The 18,326-nt window shown below is 40.9% G+C and overlaps 1 long non-coding RNA gene across 1 annotated transcript; it reads left to right on the forward strand.

The window, feature by feature from the left end:
• Positions 1-460: 460 nt before the first annotated feature.
• Positions 461-10,803, forward strand: LOC143686215 (uncharacterized). The gene is made up of 3 exons (XR_013176970.1): positions 461-478; positions 782-865; positions 10,710-10,803. It is a non-coding gene; the product is annotated as an uncharacterized LOC143686215 (long non-coding RNA).
• The last annotated feature ends 7,523 nt before the right edge of the window (positions 10,804-18,326 follow it).

Consider the following 18,326-nt stretch of genomic DNA (forward strand, 5'->3'; position numbering starts at 1 on the left):
TGTACAATTTTACTATGTAAGTATGCATATTTAGTTTGTTTTTAAATTTATACAAATGAAGTCATGCAACATATGTTATTTTGTGTCTGACTTTTTTACTCAACACTATGCTATTTTAGAATCATCCATGTTGTTTTAATTGATTTTCTAAATTTAGCTCGTTCATCCACAAACTAGAAAGATGATGAGATAAAAACATGGGTAGATGTAAAAGGAGACAGGACATGTAATGTTTATTTTAAAGATGTTAAAATTCCAAGGGAATGTAGACTTAGGAAAAATGTTCAAGATCTTAAATAAACGATTTATGGCTTACCACTCATTGGGAGCTTACCCCGTACAGGCATGCTGGCAAGTTGCAAAGAACTCCCTGACTGTATGTTTTTTTTGCTCTGCAATGCCCTCATGAGATATTTTCATTATCCTCATTTTATAGAGAAGGAATGGAGGCCTACAGAAGCTAAATCACTTGGTCAAGGTCAGTAATTATCCAGTCTAGGTTCAAACTTCAAAGCCATGGATTTACGCACTTACTAAACCATTATAAAATTTTCCTCAAAGATGCCCAAAATACTGGCATGTCGTCAGAGATCAGTGGGAAAATGCTGATGTATTGACAAAGAGAAACCAAAAATGATCAATTCCTATACTAATTCCTATCTTCCTTAACAAATCAAATCATTTTGGACAGAAAGGGTAAAATAAATACTATTAATAGGAAATTTAAGTCCAAGTAGATCATAAGGGAAAATTCTACTTACTTCTGGACTTTTGTTAATAGGTGTTCCACTCTCAGCCAAAATGAATCCTATGCCCGAATACATCAGATTTTTGTGTATTTGCTGAGGATCATTGAGCACTGCGGGTAAGTGTTACGGAAGCCTACACAGTAGGAAAGGGTCTGGAACATAGAGGCCAATATGGGAATCTGGGAAATAAATTTCCATTTTCCTTGTGGGGAAAGAATTCATCCAACTGCAACTTGAAAACCTGTTGTAGAACTTTGAGTGTAGAAATAATTTCTAAAAATCAGAAAAGAAACAATGGCCATTAAGTCACCATTCATTTACCAAGATAAGTTTTTATGCAGACCAATCTAATTTCCTTTTTTTGGTCAGCGGTGCCAGCTGGTAAATCAGGGATATTTAGCAAACAGATCTGGATTTCAACAAAGCATCTGGCATGGGAATCTCATGTTATCTTTTTTTTGGAAAAATGGTGAGATGTGAGTTAAAGAATGTCAGAAGGGTGATAAATTTGGTCAAGGTCCAGATTTGGAGGGCAGTTCCCAGTGGTGAACGCAGACAATTAGCAGCTTGGTCCTAGGCCTCCTTTTTCTTAATGACTTGGAGGAAGGCATGGAAGGAAAATGTATCCCATCTGGATGACATCTGGATGACAAGAGGCAGGATTAGCTCATGAATGCTAAGGATGGTAAGATAAGGATACCAAAGCATTCCACGTATCTAGAATGGTGGAATTAAAACTTCATAGGAATTAATAATTTTGAATGTGGGGAAATCATCTAAAATTTATCTTCATATAGTGTAATAGAAACTATAAACATATCCACCTTATCCTTTCACATCTGTGCAAATTATGATTCAAGTAACACAAATTAATGTAAAAATCTGTCCTGCACAAATACTCATGAAAAAATTATGATGTAGGTGAATAACGCTTCATTTGAAGAAGTAAAAGAATAGAAAGCAATTTTTAAAAGTTTCAAAAAACATTCTAATAAGTAGTTATAAAACAATTTTCAATATATGGTATGTGATACAGTTTCACAAATTCAGGTATTTCCTTCTAGCTCCTCTAAGACACTGGAGAACAAAAAGAAATATCAATATACTGATTCAGTAGTCATACTCATTTGCTAAATCCTATATTTTCTATTACCACTCCCCCTTCTCCTTTGGTCCTTCTCCCAATCTTTAGGGATATTTGGGCAGTGACCGTTCTAACTTCTTCATGTTGAAAAGGGTGTCGACATTATGGGGTAGGGACATGCAGCTGCTTGATGCTCTTGGAGAGAGAAGAATTTTCTAACTAGGAATAGTACAAAAAGAGAATATGATGTCTCAATAAGTCAAGAGTCCATTTTTTCTGAGATTTTCAAAGAGAAGCTGGAGTAGTTCCTGAAAAAAGTGATATTAAAATAACTAAATAGGGCTTATATTTGCAAAACAAGACACATAATGTTGAACAGTTTTGGCTGTACGTGATCGTTATCAGGATAGAAAATGTAACAATGGACTGTAGAGTATTCACTAGTGTTTCTGTGTTGAACAAACCACAGAATAATAACATTTAGAGAAATGTGTATACATTCATTAACAATGCTGAGTTCTTTATTCATATTCTTAAAACTGTAATAATTTTTTATTGCATGATTTTTTCTCAAGGTGGTCAAATTGAATACTCAGATAGGAGAGAGACCCAAGAACTTCTAAACCCATGACACTGTGCTCAGACATGACCCTGAAACTTCCCATGTCATAAAAATAATCATAATTTGATGTCTCTAGAGCCCTATGAGCCAATATATATATACTTATAGCTAAAGCCAACATGGGAAATAAAATCTCCTAGACATCCAGGGTTTACCACTAACGGCACCCAAGGTTGAAGCCAGTAAAACACATTTATGCCATCTGGCTCCTCTGGAAAACATGCATTTACTTCTCTGTGCTTTTAGGAGTATCAAGGCTAGTTGTGGTGCGAGTCTTCCATAAAGATGCTGACTTCCTGTTGCCGTGAGAGTTTTCTCCTTCAGTGTTCACTTCCTGCAACTTCTGCTCCCATCTTTTGCACACGCAGCTTCCACGCAGTGAGGCAATCACTCTGCTGAGCTGCTGACCCTGGACTCCTGGCTTGGACACTCCTCCTCTGGCCACGGTGCGATTTCCACACATCACGCACTGGTACCCCATTATCTTTTCCACCTCATTTTATCCTCTTAAGTGAGCGGCATTAAAATGTTTACCCTGATGGTCCCAAAGAAAACTAACAGGAACGGTCACATACACATATATAAAATGGGGGTGGTCTGGTTAAAGGTGACAAAAGTCAAACCTAATTTTAAGTGGAAAGGAACCTCAGATTTTTGGGGAGATAGAGGTATAATTTTCCCTATTCTTGCTACTAAGTACAATAAAGACCATGGACATTATATATGAAACAAACATAAGAAGACTCTGAAAGGACCCCGGGACTTCAAGGGGCAACAATGCAGTGTCTTCAACAGGGTTTCAGGATACAAAACAAATGCACAAAAATTGATTGCACTTTCTCGATAGTCACAATGAACAACACATGGCCACGAACATTTAAAATACAAGGCCATTTGCAATCACTCAAAAAATGAAACACTAAAGTGGACATCTAATATGGTATGTCAGGGCTTGTATGCTGAAAACTACCGTATGGTAATGAAAGAAATCATAGACCTAAATTATTGGAATTGCATTCTGTGTTCATGGGTTGGAAGACTCAACAGAGCTTACATGCAGGTGCCCCTTAAATTGATATATGGGTTTAATGCAATTCCTATCAAAATCCCAGCAAGATTTTGGGGACACACACACTGGATTACTCTAAAATTTATATAGAAAGACACAGAAATTAGTATAACTCAAACAATTTTGAAGAATACTAAAGAGGTCAATTTCAAGAGTTATTGTATAGTTATAGTAATCGAGGCTGGGATGGTGGCAAGGGTGGCACATGATCAGTGGTACAGAATAGAGATCCCAAAGCAGACCTGTTCAGTTATGCCCAACTAATTTTTGACAAAGATGCCAAAGCAATTTGGTGGAGGAAAGATACCTTTTTCAATGAACTGAGGTTGATGACTCTCAATCAATCTCACATTTTATTTAATAATTAAACAACACTGATCGTGTATTTACATAAAAGATATAAAACTATAACTTGTAGAAAAATCTTTGGGGTCTCAGGCCAGGCAAAAAGTTCTAAGACTTGCCACCAAAAGCTTGTCATTAAAGGAAAAATCGATAGATTAGCTTTATCCTAATAAAAAAGGTGGGCTTTGTGAAAGAGCCTTAAGAGGATGAGAAGACAACGTGGGAGAAAAATACTAAGAAACCTCATTTCCATAAAGGACTATTTCTAGAATATGTGAAGAGCTCTCCAACAATTCATTTATAAAATGGGCAAAAGACATGAACGGACATTTCACTGAAGAGAATATACTGAGGGCAAAGAAACTCATGAAGAGATGCTCAACATGACCAGTCATTAGGAAATTCAAACTAAAACCACATAAGGTAACGTGACAACACCAAAACCTAGTAATGCTGCAGAGAATAGTGATTACCCCTATATTACTGATAAAAATGATGCATCTACTCTGGAAAACAGTAGCAGTTCTTAAAAATCTAAACATGTAACTGCCATCTGACCCATCAGTTACACCCATGGGCATTTATCTCAGAGAAATGAAAACTTATGTTGACGTCAAGACCTGCCCACAAGTCAAAACTGGAAGCAACTTAGGTGTCCTTCAGTGAGTGAGTAGTTAAACAAACTGTGGTACATCCCTGACAAGAAATACAACTTGACAAAATAAGGGAACTATCATTGAACACAGCAACCTGGATGAGTCTCCAGATAATTAAGGAGTGAAAATATTCAGTTCCAAACAGTTACATACTATATGACATCTTGAGATGACAAAATTAAATGGAAAACAGATTAGGGGTTTCCATGTATTGTGATGGGGATATTTTGTATCTTGACTATATCAGGGCTAAGGAAAGGGTACACGAGATATCCCGCACTATTTCTTACAGCTGATTGTGAATCTAGTTACCTCAAAATAAAAGTTTAATTTTAACAATTTACACTTAGATAATTGATAAGTATAGTCCTTCTAGCTTCAAATATGAGTGGATCCATGTACTGAGATGTTGTTATCTTTTGCTCTCCTACTCTGTTTTCTTCATTGCCACCCAGAAGTTGATAAAAATATAAATTCTAATACCTCACCTATGGAATCAGAAACTTTGGGGGATGAGATCCAGTAATCTGTGTTAATTTTAATGTATGGACAAGTTTGCAAATCAAAAACAAGTTTACACACTTGCAGTATTCCCTAATGTTGATGTTTATTTCTATTTATGCTCCCCACTTGATTTTAAGCATATCTATTGATATATGTAGTCTTGTTGTAAGTTACCCTAATATCTGTAGAACACTACATGGAAGTAATTGCAAATAAATTTGGATAGAGAGGTGCTAGAGTTGGGTAGACAAGGCCTTAACTTATTCCCTGAGGATCTTGGTTTATTTTCAACACCAACTATTTTGGTAGAATTTGCTTATTTGATCTTAATATCCTGGGTCAAGGAGACATATGTCACAAAATATCCTCTTATCGTTATCTCAATTATAGATTCCCATTATCACTAGTCCCATTACTTCTTATAATATAAAAAAGCAAGGTTATGCTTCCTCCTTAGAGGATAATGGGACAACTACTCCAAGTCAGGTGACTAGGGGGTCATAAAACTGACCCTGTACTTGGTCTGATGACATCTGGTTCCCTCCCTACTTTTTTCTGGTACCACTCTATGTCTTTTAGTGGGGAGGCTAGCTCAACTCACTCCCAGCAGCAGAGATTGCCTAGGTCTGGGTATAAGTCTCCAAACAAGGCAGTGAGGTTCTCCCACAAGAATTTTGTTAGAGCTGTTAGGACTGAGAAATGTTGGTTTTCTTAGGATAGCTAGGTGTACAATAAAGCTAATTTGGTGCTGTCAATTTCTTTTCTGTCCCCACAAAGAAATTAAGGTCAAATCAGTAACAGAGAAAGTATTAATTATGCTATTCAATTGTTGAGATATGGCCATGACAAGATTCAGGCATATTTTTTTTTTAGGTTTCTGTCTTTTTTTGTGAATCAATAACACCCAACCTTTTGCCTAGATTCTTGTCATGTAATCTATATCAGTCTAGACTAATAAAACTTCTAACGATATATTTCCACTGAAAGGAAATTTCTCTTTAAAAATCCAGAGGAAATTTTATTTAGGAAATAAGTTAAGGTTCATAAACTTTTTTCAATAGTAATTGGACCCCTCTGATAAATCATTGTCATGTAAAGCAATTCAATCAAGCACTTAATTGATAAGAGATTTCCAAAGTATTTATTATGTGTCCCTGCACTGGACTCTGGAAGTGGAACAGTGAAATAGACAGACATGATTTTGGGGTCCATAATGTTTGTAAGCTTGCAAAGAAAGAAAGAAAAGAATAATTAGAATTAGTTGAGTCATGCCAAAAAAGAGATACAGAGCACTGTGGAAAAACAAACCAGGGGTAATAGGAAACCTCTCTGAGAAAATGATGTTTAAGCAGCGATGAGAAATATCAGAAGGATTCATTGAGCTAAGTCAACTCACGTGTCCCCAAACTTTGATGGTGCCTGGTATGCTGTGTGCATCTCACTGAGAGGTGAGGCTGTGGGAATGCTAAATTTGTTTTTTATGTGTTTTATCCTTGCTTAGAAGTTCATCTTTGATTATTTGTATTGCATATAAATTCCCATACCACCACTACCTGACTGAGTTGGGCATGCCGCTTCTTATTTCAGAGCTGCAGTTTTTTCATCTGTTAGACGTGCATTATGATGGCTCTTAATTCGTAAAGGCTGTTGTGAAAATTAAATGGAAAATGTTGCTCTGTGCTGTTTTGCAGACAGCTCAGTAATAGAGCTGGAAATCCATTACCACCGCCGTCATCACTGGCACTACCACGTTTTGTTAAATACAATAAGTTGGAATTTCCTAGGGGTTGTTTTGTTTTTTATCATGTAATTTACTCAAATCCATTCTTCAATAGGGTTGGAAAGTTTATGCTTGGCAAGATATTTTTTCATGGCACAAAAAAAAGTTTCAAAGCATAAAAGTACCTATGGCTGAAGAATACATTCAGAACACAAAGACACACACATAAACATATATGGGGACATTTTTTGAACTCCATGGATTGCTACCAAAATCCAAGGTCCAGAGCACACCAGGTCTAAATTATGCTGGCAGAATGGACTGCTGGATCTGACAATAGAAAGACTGACTTTCAAATAGAGAAAGGCTTCAAGAGACATATGGTCCCCTTTACTCAAGATGTGCTGAATACTTTTACTGGACAAAGAATACGTGGAAATGGATTTCGGAATTGGTTAACTTTCAGGGTCTGACTAGAGAAAGCTACTTGGGTCATATATTAATTGAACTGAAACCAGCCTCCCCTTCCCCCAAAGACATCCACCAACACACACACACACACACACACACAACAGATAAACAAGTGTACACATCCACACATACACATTTATCTTCTTAATAAGGTTTTATACAATATAAGGCTTCTTATCAAACAAATCTTTCCAGACTGCATAGCTATTCATTTGCAGAAGCTACAGTGGACTGGATTCTGGTAAAGGAGTGTCTGTGGAGAGTAAGGCTGGATCAGAATGGCTTGATGACAAATCTCAAATCGTGTCCCTAGTTTGTGTATTTTAATACTTTGGTTGCTGTTGTTGTTGTTTTTGGGTGCATGGTCCGGGAACCTAGTTTGTGCATTTTAATTAAAAAAAGGAACAAAGCATCAAGGAGCATGTTGATGCGTGACATCATTGGAATTTTAATGAACTTTTTCCCTAAAATGCTATTTATAACTGTGTACATATGGTGTGACATAAGATGACATTCATATACTCATTAGAAACAAATCTCATCAATATAAAGTTGTCATAATACTGCTATTTTATTATTGTTGTTGTTGAACTATAAGGAGAACCAAATCTGGAAGAAGGTATTTCTTCTTTTATGTTTTGAAGAGAAAAGGTAGAGTTGAAAGAATTTTCATTCACTAACAGTAAAAACTCCACTAAATTTCAAAAAATGCCTCTGGAAATGCATGAAAGGCTTATTATGAGGACGAAAAGAGGCACGAAGCAGCTGTTGTTTCCATTACTATTATCATTACTGTTAAGTGTATAGAACTAAGAAGATGAGTTTGTCTTTCACCCATTTGTGCAAAAGGAACTAATGTCAACTTAAATGCTTATCTCATGGTTTTCTTTTGTTGATATTGCTGGCCTTGACATTTCAACATTTTTACCAATTCGTGAGTGATTTCATCTGATTTCAGTCCAGTTTTTAGTAGATTTGTAATTTTATCTTAAGTATGGCTTGCATTTTCTTTACCTTCTTAGCTTAAACTGTGCATTTAATTGATATCTTATGGAAATAGAAAAATCACCTAGGGAATGGTAAAGTGTATTGGTTAAAAAAATTAGAGATTGACTTTCTACTGCTTTACTCTAGTGTAATTTCAGATTTTCTCAGGACATATAATACTTTCATTTTCTAGACTATTAATGGGGAAAAATGTGCTTCCCACTTACCCCATTTCATATATTCTCTTGTGCAGGCTTGTGGTTTATGACCATGTAGATCTATCCATCATTTCTCTATGAATGTTCATAGGTGGAACTTGAGATTTGTCCACTTTTGGGGAAAAATTCATCAGATCCATCAAAGAGCAAAAGGGGACGGTGCGGATTTGCTATCCTATATTTTTATAAGGGAATATACTGTCTCATGGTGCATAACAATGCATTCTCATGCAGGAACAAATTTAAAATTTGTTACTTGTGGAAAAGAGGAAAAATGATTGTGACAAATCCATAATATTTCCCCTTTTCACCAGACTCACAAAAATGGGGTTGTCATCGTTGGCAGAAATGTGGTTAATTTTTTCTTTCCTTTAGCTCTATTCTGAGGGAGTAGTGAAGAAAGAAGTGTGTTCTTCCTTCACACTCTTGTCATTGCAGGTTATTAGCACACTATCCTTCTCTTCCAGCACCACTTCCATACAGCTGGTGCAAGGAGAAATCCTAACCAGTCAGCTGCCTGTGTGGAAGGGTTGAGTACATTTGAACTGTTTATGGAGAGTGACATGTCTGCCCAAATGGTCCCTAAATGAATGTTATCAACAATAAACATCCCATGCCTGAAACCACACATGGCACAAAATAGGCAGCTGATGTGCATCTGTTCTGTGAATGAATATATATTTATTGAGTGTTAAGCATTGAGCATTGTACTTACTGGATGCTGGTGGACATGGAGATGAAGGATGCTGAGACCTGTCCTGGAGAGACTCAAGAAATATAAAACTAATCAGCATGGAAGCACAATAGAGGCCAGGCTTCAGGGAATTGCTAACAGTCTCCAAGAAGGTTATAAATTTATTAGAAAAGTGGTCCTAATATTATTTGTTTGTGAGTGCAATTACTGAACAGTGGGTTGAAATCTCCAAAAGTTAAAACTTCTTATCCTTAACACGGTCTGTAAAGTTGCTGCTGACATATTTTATGGGTCAACTCAATCCCAGGCACACAACCGCCTCTCCTCAGCTACCATCACTGAGTACTGCTTCCAAGGGAGCTTTTGTTTTCTTGAGAAAAATAGGTAGAACTGGCTGGAATGACCCTTAACTTTTCCTCCATTTCCCTTTTCTGGAAAGCACAAGGGTGCCTGGAGGTGCAGAAACCACCTCAAAGTAAAGGAAAAAAGTCATGCATCAAAGATAAAAGAGCAGAGCAAATGGAAACAGACCAACTTTCCAATGTCTAATGAACAAGTGCAGCAGGCTTGAATAGCCTTACCCTGGACATTATTATGTGAAAAGGAAGCTAACTTGTAACCAGTGTTCATAGCAGCATCATTCACAAGAGCAAAGGGGGTGGAAACAACCCAAGGGTTCATTAACAGATGAATGGCTACACAAAATGTGGTATGTGCATACAAAGGAATATTACTCAGCCATAAAAAGGAATGAAGAACTGATACATGAGGCAACATGGATGAACCTTGAAGATATCATGTTGAGTGAAATAAGCCAGGCACAAAAGGACAAATATTGTGTGATTGTACTGATATGAAATACCTAGAAGAAGCAAATTCCATACAGACAGTGGATTATGAACTAGGAGTGAGAGGAAGAGGGGATTATTGCATAACTAGTAAGGAGTTTCTGTTTGTGGTGGTAAAAAAGCAGGGGCAATGGATATTGCTGATGCTAGCAAAATATTTTGAATGTCATTAGTATCACTGAATTGTACACTTGAAAGTAGCTACAATGAGAAATTTTGAGGTATGTATATGTTACTACCATAGAAAATAACAACACATGTACGAAGCAGCCCATATTTGTACCTGCTGTCTCTTCATTGTGACAACTCACATTCCCAAGCACCCAAGGACCCCCTGTCTGGTCCTTGACTTCTTGGTCATTCCACTTCACGCTGGGCTCCCTTCTGCAGCACATTGCTGAGCTCCGTGTACTCCCTAGGAGCCCATGCAATGCTGACTCAAAGAATCCCACTGGCCCACATCCCCTCTTGCATCTGGTCTCATCCCTGGGTCTTCTGCAATGTCTCCTTCCTCCTCATCTCACGTCCCCACCACCACTTGTCCGGCTATACCCTCCCCATCCTCTGAGTCTAAGCGTGGCTGACTTAGGGGAGGCTTGCACAGACGCACTCCATGCAAAGAGGCCCTTCTGGTTTGTACTTTTAGAAAACCCTTTATGTTTCTCCAAAACATTCAACATGGTTGTAAGCAAAGCACTACTTGGGTCCTTTTAAAACATGATTCTTCTCCCTCGTGTTTTAGGCACTCAGCAGCACCCAGCAAAATACAAGCAGGGAGAAGCTCAATAAATCTCTGTCCTCTCCATAAAAAGTTGTTGAACGAAGACGTGAAAGAAGGGTTAATTCATTTTTAATGAACCCAGTCATGTATCTTTAAACGGTAGAGGCCTGCTAAGTAGGCTGAAGAGCTGGGAGACCACATGACTCATCAAGGCCATAGAGTTCTTGGTCTTCCAACAAGGAGAAGCTGACCTCACCAGAGCCACCGGGCCTGGGGATCTCGCCGTGGCATGCCCAGAGAGCTTGGCTCAGGCCAGGAGGTGACCATGAACCCCTGTTGTAGAATGGGTTTGTCTATGAAATGGAGGAATTAGGCGTTGCCCCTTCCCAGAGAGCCTCATTTAAGCTCTTGGGAGCCACCATGGCTCTTGGCCCCAACCTCTCCTTGTCTGCTTCCTTTCTGAAGACCCACGACTGCCACAGTCACCACCCAGCCAGGAGGAGGGCACAGGCGATTCAGAGCAGATTTAGTACCACTTGGGGGAGAAGTGGAATATGAAGAGACATAAGGAAATATTCTTTCCCGAAGGTGGATCCTATTTCCTTACCCATTTAAAATCTCAAAAAGTAAAATACAACTATTAGGGGATAGGTGTTCCATTTCAATGACTTTTCCAGCTATTGCTGCGTGGACATTCTAGGGCATTCTTCTCTCCAGCTGAACGCCCAGTGCTGAGCACGGTGGAGGAGATACCAGCAGCAGGGAGTGGCCTGGGTGTGCGGGCCCGGGAGCAGGACCCAATCCATTCTCTCATCCAGCAGCGCCGGGGCCCACTGGGTCCGTATGCCCTGCCCCTCCCCGGCCCGTCCCACCCCCACTTCTCCCTTCTCCACCCCCTCCCCTCCTCCTCTCCACTCCCCCTCCCCCACTTCCCTTTCTCAGCATTGCTTTGGCCTCTTTGGCCCTCGCAAGGCCTGAAGAGCCAGTGCAGTCAAGGTAACGGGCTTCTGTGCTACTGGGAGGGGCTTGGAGGACACGGTGAGGTCACTGGACAGAGCAGGGACGTCTTTGCTATTATTCACAGCCTTGTCTTTTGGCACATTCAGTAAAAATATATCTGTTATGATTTTCCAGAGCCTGTGTCAGTCCTGCAGGGGCTCCAGCAGAAGAGAAGGAGCGTTTGGGCGCGGGGACGTGCTCACAGGGAGGAGGGCAAGATCCTGTGTGCACCGCGGCGACTGCCATGGATGGAGAAAAAATTGTGTTATCAGAGGACACCCAGTGACTGTGTGTGTGTGTATTTCTTTACCATGTGGAGATGTGACAGCATTATTATGCCTGCTACTTCAGTGTTTTCTTATATGTTCTGCTATGAATTTCCTAAGAAACGTGGGAAATCTGAAATGTATGAATTTTACCCTAAAATGATTCTAGCCTCTGTATTTATTTTACTTAACTGTGCCTCCTCCCACTCACCATTTCTCTTTTACTCCTCCCACCCACTTCATAACTTGTTTTCTTTTCCTTCTGCTCCCACCTCTTAAACTTGGCTTCTGCGGACGCGTTGGGGAGAGCAGGGGAGCGCCTGGGCCCTGCCTGTAAAAGCGAGGGCTGCAGCTTGCACAGGCAGGCCCGTGTCCTAAGACTCCTGATGTTCCTCATTCTATATCACAGGACCTCAGCCATCAAGCCATTTTGAATCTGAGTCTAGGCACAGCCCCGATGTCAGATTATACCGTTCCACAAAGGAGGGAACATTCTACTATGGCCAGGCGCAGGATTTCTAAGCAGGTGGAACAAACAGCTGATGGGGAAGTCGAGCTGGGAGCAGGTGGCAGGATTCTCCACGCAGTGCCGAATCACCAGGGCGGGCATCTCAGACAGCGGCGGCAGGAGATGGGGACAGCGCCGCGTGACCCCGTGTCCATCCAAAGACGAGTGGTCGAGACACTCCCCGGGGGAGCCCGGCCAACGCTGAGTGACTGCCAGAAGCAGGCAGATGAGTCAGCCCGAAAATAATCCCTGGCAGTGACCCAGTGAGAGCAGAGAGAACAGAAGGAACAGTCAGGGGCCGACAGGTGGTCCGGCCCGCCGGAGGGGGCACAGACGCACAGCAGGTGTTAGAGCAGATGGAGGAGCTGGGCAGGCAACAGGTGTGCAGGTCACCGACCTCGGGAACGCGGGGCAAAGGGGTGGCCAGGCTGCAAGTCCTCGTATTCCTGTTTGAGCTGAAGGTGCTGGTCCAAGCCTGCAGTTGCCAAAGTGCATTGCGTATTCCAGGGTATTGATCTGTTTTTAAGGGAGATGGCTTGCGGTGCCTGGGGAAAAAAATATTCACTTTGAAATGAAACAGTTGAGGGCTTCTTTTTGAGTGATTTTCAAATTGCCTGAGGAAACCAGAGGGGACAAAATTATTCCAAAGAATTACAGCATGACATTATTTTAACGGATAAAATAAAACCTGGCTTCCTGTGCTGAAGACTTTCTGAATGAATGGAATGCTGCATGTTGCATTTAAAGAAATAATAGTTTGATTCCCAGACCACGCACGCCCCCCCCAACAAAAAAAAAGTTGTTGAAAAGAGATAATAGCAGTAAAAAGATAGATCGTATAAATTACGTGGCAGGAATGCTGGATGTGGAGCCAGAAGTGATGCTAGCTCAGTCACAGACATGCGGTAGGGCCCAGGTGGGGCTCCCCTGCTAGGAGAGCAGGCAGTTGGTTCGAGGTGGAGGGAAGGCCCCAGCGGGAGGTGAGGAGATGGAGGTGTGATGTCATGAATGTATTATTAAAAAATCACGTCTCTTTTCCCAGTTGTTCCTGATCAGTTTCCTTGTTGCTTTCTCTGTGCTCTACCATTATCATTATTTTTTTAAGTCTTTCAATTTATAACTCCCTGTCAATAATCTCTGAGCAGCTGCGTGGAAGGGACTTGAATTGATCTTAATTTGGTTTTTGGTAGTTTCCATCCTTTTCTGCCATCTCTCCTCTTCTAGGCATAGTCTTCCTTCCTTACAGATTCCCTTTCCTAAAGCCTCTTTCCCCATCTCTGTCTTTTTGTCTCTCTCTCTTGTTCTGTCTTTTGGGTCTTCTCACTCCTGCACTTTCCAGCAAACTTTGTTTTCTAGGTCTTCACAAAACATGATGATGAGATGTTCAAAAGAGATTTCAAAGAGACAGATAAGGGTGAAAGGGGAGGCAATGTGGGCATGGCGGTTGCAGTACAGTAAAAAAGGGAAGGTTGCCCCTCTCTGGCACACTGCCATAGAAATAACTGGTCTGTGAGACTTGCCTGGTTTCCTATTAGTCTATCATCTGTGCAGCCTTGAATAAGTGTGGTTTAAGAAGACTTGGTCAACATTCTCATTTGTTTCTGCTATCAACACCATATTCTAGTTTTAGGTATATGAAAGAAGGGCAAAAATTAAAGTGGAAAAAGTATAAGGAGTGATCCTTTTGTGAGAAAATCCTTTTTAATTTTGCGTGTGCATTTTTCAGAAGCTCAATTGTAAGGATGTTAACTATACTAAGAGAGTTGGACTTTCCTAGAGTGGAGAACAAAGTGAGAGAAATTTTAGATAATAGTTTTTCAATAAAATGAGATTGTTTCCCAAAAACCCCAGTGGAAAGAACACCCACCTGAAGCCTGAGCCCAGTTCATCCCCAATTACCTCATACTATTGGACAGGAAAGCTGTTATTTCAGTGCTCATCTGGGAGCAACCCAAGGTATAGAGAATTGTTGCCATGCCGAATCCCATCTAATCAGTAAATCTAAAGCCAGTAAACCAGGCTTTCCTGATTACGTGCATCAAGGGCTGGAAACAGTGCTTGATACACCAGAAGGGAGAAGGTTGTCCTTGGTTGTTCCAGAATGACACTGGCTTTGCGGTTTCTGCACAGGGAGGTGCTTTGAGGGCTGATTAGAAGAGCAACTCAGAGAAGCTACTAGAGCCCTATTTTCAAAAACTAAGATCCATTGAGCATGTGCTGTTGATTGTTGTCCTTTCCAGAAAGGCCTATCCTTGCATTGTATCCTTAGATTTGAGCATCCAGTTGGGTCTGGAAGCTGAACAACCTCAGCCTAATCCTGAAAAGAGAGGCTATGCCCTGTTTTCAGTGCACCTGGCAATTGGACATGATGATGCACAGCAGAAATTTAAACCTCCTCACACAGGTTGGGAGGTGATGCCAGTGTCCAGGGAAAGGACAAATGTCCCAAGAGAAGCCGCTTTGTTACAGAGGGACTGCGTTGAACAATTGGGTCCCAAGAAACTATGACCAATCAATTTCCCAAACTTGATTTCAGAAATGCTAAGAGTAAATGAGGGTTGCCCACATTCTCCATCAAAAAAATAAATAAATAAAAGTAAATGAGGGGCAGGCCATGGTGGCTCAGCAGGCAGAGTTCTCACCGGGTTTGATTCCCAGTGCCTGCCCATGCAAAAAAAAAAAGTAAATGAGTTTGGAGGAGCCAGAACTTGAATATAAATTTGGACAGAAAAATTGGAGAACAAGAACAGGTCTTAATGCTTCCTAGCATTCTTCATTTTCTGTTCAAATACAGTTCTTTAAAATGAAAATATATAGCTAATGCTTTTTATAATTTTAAAGTGTTAAAATATATTTTGTATTGAAATGCATGAGAAAGATAGTCCATTAAAGGATAATAAACCTATTCGTGGGTCCTTAAGAAAAGAGAAAGAAATGTTATTCAGAAATCTCTGATAATGAAAAGTCACATCATCTTGCCTGAGCTACTGTATCAACCCTGGGATGGAAACGCAGTAAGCAACTCAGCAGTAGTTCGCACCATCGACCCTTTAGGGAAACCAGGGTCAGGAATCTTCCTCCCCTGGCTGGGAGTTCTCAGACTCCACCAGCAGGTCAGAGGAAAGGCTGCTTCAGCCCAAGGGCAGCTCTGCTGGCCCAGTGTCCAGTAAGATGCAGCTCCCAGCAGAGATCTGCAGGCAGCATGAGACCTCCAGGGAGGAGAGATATGGGATCTCTTTCTGCATATACTGCTTAAGGAGGGAGCAGTGTGCTTAAGTAATGGACACCTTGCTTCATGGTTTAAGATGTGACCTCAAGTGCTCCTGGCTCTCTTCATCTCCCCAGGGCCTGGGGAGAACAGTGCTGCAGCTCTGCCTCAGTTCAGACCAGAACATGTCGGTGAGGGAGCATGTGAGGAGGCTTAGAGGATGGACAACGGCTCAAAGGGGGTGCCACAATGAAGGGAAGGGATGTGGGCAGGCTGGGAGAGCAGCCCTAGGTAAGGGAAAATAGTATCACCTCTCCTCCCCTTTCTTAACTCATTCATCTAGTGGCTGGGGCTCAGAACAGTGCCGCAGCAAATTCACCACTATCTTCAGACCTGATCCATTGTTGTTACCTTCCCAGATTGGTCTTTAAAAAGTATTTTTATGTATGATTGATACAAAGTATTTTTAGGTAGTATGATCCAATCCCTGACTGTCTCAACCAATGCAGCACTGGAGAATGACACAACCCACACGATCATTAGCATGGAACTAAAATAATGGAAACACATATGATTGTCCTCTTAATAGGGTACAGTTTTCATTGATCCATAAGCAGAATGTGAGGGCATAGGGTTCGGGGAGTGAATCTCGGGATGGCCTAAACAAGACCAACCTACAAGTCATTTTTACAGGAAAATTGCAACGGTAAGTATGGAGAGATCAGTAAACCCTTCACCGAGCTTCCCCCAATGTTAGCATCTTAAATGACCACAGTGCATTTGTCAAAACTAAGAAATTAACACTGACCAAATATGGATACCTAAATGATAGACCTTATTTGGATTTCATCAGTTTCTCCACTACTGTCTCTTTTTCTTCTCTAGCATCCAGTCTTGAATACCATCTTGCATTTAGTAATGTATGTTTTTAAGGGGATCGCTCAGTTGCTATGTGGAAAAGAGGCTGGTGGGAAGTGAGAATGGAGGGAGGGAGACAACTTGTGGGAGCCCTGGAATAATATCGAGCATAGATGATTCTGGCCTGGACCCAAGTGAGAGCAGTGACAGCAGTGAACAATGGAAGCATTCTGGATGAATTTTGAAGATGGAATCATTGGGGCTGAGAGAGAAGAGCCAAGAAAGTGGTTGGCTTGGGCAACTAGGATTGAGCTCTCATTTGGAAAACTCAGTGAGGAACAGATTTCCAAGGCATATCAGGCACTTGCTTGGCTTGGGGGAAGTTAACAAAGACATTTGGTGCAGGGTAGGCTGCTGATACAGACCTATTCATATCATGGCCCTTCCTTGGATTTCCAGACTATATTGCTTTAGATGACATTGTCAATAAATGTAGCAGGATATCCTTTTTCAAACTGGCTAAACATGAGAGGTGTTATCATCTCATTTAATAGTGTCATCAAGAACCCAACACTTTGTACTGAGTTCATTCTGCTCTCCGCAGCATCTGCTGCTTGTTATATCTGGTGCTGGCTGGTTCCATTGGCTACCAGAGGCACTTTTTCTCAACTTTAGGGTAGGGATGAAGAGAAAGAGGTGGGTCCCCACAGCATGGTCTCAAAAGCCAACCTCAGTCATCAGCCCTGGCAGACAGTGACTTTAGAGGAAGACTTTGTGCTTAGTGGCTTAGACAAACCGTTCTCAACAAGGCAGGGTCATTTTGCTCCCAAGGAACTTGGGCAGTGTCTCGAGACATTTTTGGTTGTCCCTTGCAGGGGGGTTTGCTATTGGCAACAACTGAAGAGTAGTCAGGGATATGGCTCAACATCCTAAAATGCACAGGGAGTCTCCCACAACAGAGAATCATGTGCCCCAAGAGTCAGTAATACTGAGACTGAGAAAGTCTGACCTCTAACCCTCGGGATTGACCCAAGATGGGTCAGGTTTTCCTGGCACCCATACAAATTGAATTCTGTTAGGAGGAGGGAGGGCCTCCTTCTCTCTCTGCTTCCCTGATACTGCAGAGCATACTGACATGTTATCTCCCAGACCCTGCCCTTAACAGCCTTTCATGCCAATTGATAAGGCAAGGGGAGAACTCTACGATTCGACTGAGAGATATTTGCACATCTTTTGTTTGAAACTTCAAGTTCCTTTCTATTTCTACCCTGGAAAATACAAGAGAAAGAATATGATCTTCAGCATTAAGGATTTCTGGGGAGGATCCCAACTTGAGGCTTTCCTAGTGACCAATCCAGTGGGTCCTTAAATAGTTGTGGAGGATGACTCTTGATTTAACTAGCTAAGGCCAAGAGCAGGAAAGAAAAACTTTGTTGATATTTGCGCTCAGGTGTCTAAAGAAGGGTTTGGCATGCAATAGGTGGTTTAAGTTGTCCAGGTGACATTTTCACTTTCTCAGTATCATTACAAATATTTAAATGAAAAGACTTTCTTTATATTTTGCCTACAGTGTTTTATTTTGGGAGTGAGATTGAGATCCAAAGCCTAGCATGGTGTTTGATACATTGTAAGGATTTATAAGCCAAATACCAATTCTGATGAAAACACATATTCAGACTGAGTTAATGAATATATACAATTTTCCACATCATTCTGCAAGTAGTGATACAAACACAGGATCATATGCATTTGTTGGCCATTCTTGTTTTTGCTTACTCATTATTAACTTTATATTATTC

This window comes from Tamandua tetradactyla, chromosome 6, assembly GCF_023851605.1.
Source record: "Tamandua tetradactyla isolate mTamTet1 chromosome 6, mTamTet1.pri, whole genome shotgun sequence".
NCBI classification, from domain to species: Eukaryota; Metazoa; Chordata; class Mammalia; order Pilosa; family Myrmecophagidae; genus Tamandua; species Tamandua tetradactyla.